This window comes from Penaeus monodon, chromosome 23 (assembly GCF_015228065.2).
Source record: "Penaeus monodon isolate SGIC_2016 chromosome 23, NSTDA_Pmon_1, whole genome shotgun sequence".
NCBI classification, from domain to species: domain Eukaryota; kingdom Metazoa; phylum Arthropoda; class Malacostraca; order Decapoda; family Penaeidae; genus Penaeus; species Penaeus monodon.
Window position 1 is genome coordinate 39,899,148 of NC_051408.1, and position 725 is coordinate 39,899,872.

A 725-nucleotide genomic window follows, 5' to 3' on the forward strand; every position below is an offset into this window, starting at 1 on the left:
TGCCTGATAAGGAATTTCGTCTAACTCGAAACGTTACGATCAACGGTTCCTCTCTTCCCGTGTCTCTTTTATACTTAAGTAGATATACACATAAGTCTGTATATATTTCATTCCTTGTGCGTTGCTGCTGTTCTTCGCATCCTTGTTTTGTACGTTGCATGAATATTTGCTTAACACTTTGTACACCTAAAACACATCTTGTTACACAAAACTAGTGCCAGGTATTTTGTCTATCTTGATCTCTCACATTACGATTTTTATGTTAGTAATAAATCGACATTCAAAAGCTAGTAATTCATCTTTCCTACAGGATGAAGGACAGAAGTAAGCTTCTCCGCAAAAAGTGCAGATAAAGGGTAACTGGCATCTCCGAAAACAGGAGTATATAGGGTGTCGAGATGTAGTCAGTCTGCAGAGGGAAGAACTTAGAACATGAACATTTTTGTAAGTGTTGTGTCTATCATGGTAAAAAATGTTATAGTAAAGGGAAGGATAGGTAGATGAATATATAGAAAGTGAAATGTTCATGGCTGTGAATATATACAGTATAGTGATGGATAGATGGATAGATGTAACTATTGACATAGATATATCAAATAATTGTTATGTAGATATCCATTTATGCACGCTGTTCTGAGCGACCATACGGTAGCCAGTATACCTTTCTCTCTCAACAGATCGCACTGGCGTTCGTGGCCGCCATAAGCGCGGCAGTGGCTGCTCCT

General features: G+C 38.3%; 1 protein-coding gene across 1 annotated transcript in view; it reads left to right on the forward strand.

Annotated features, from left to right (window-relative positions):
* Positions 1-725, forward strand: part of LOC119588294 (glycine-rich cell wall structural protein 1-like) — a 17,462-nt gene that overhangs the window by 13,794 nt on the left and 2,943 nt on the right. The gene's annotated exons all lie outside the window — the stretch shown is intronic.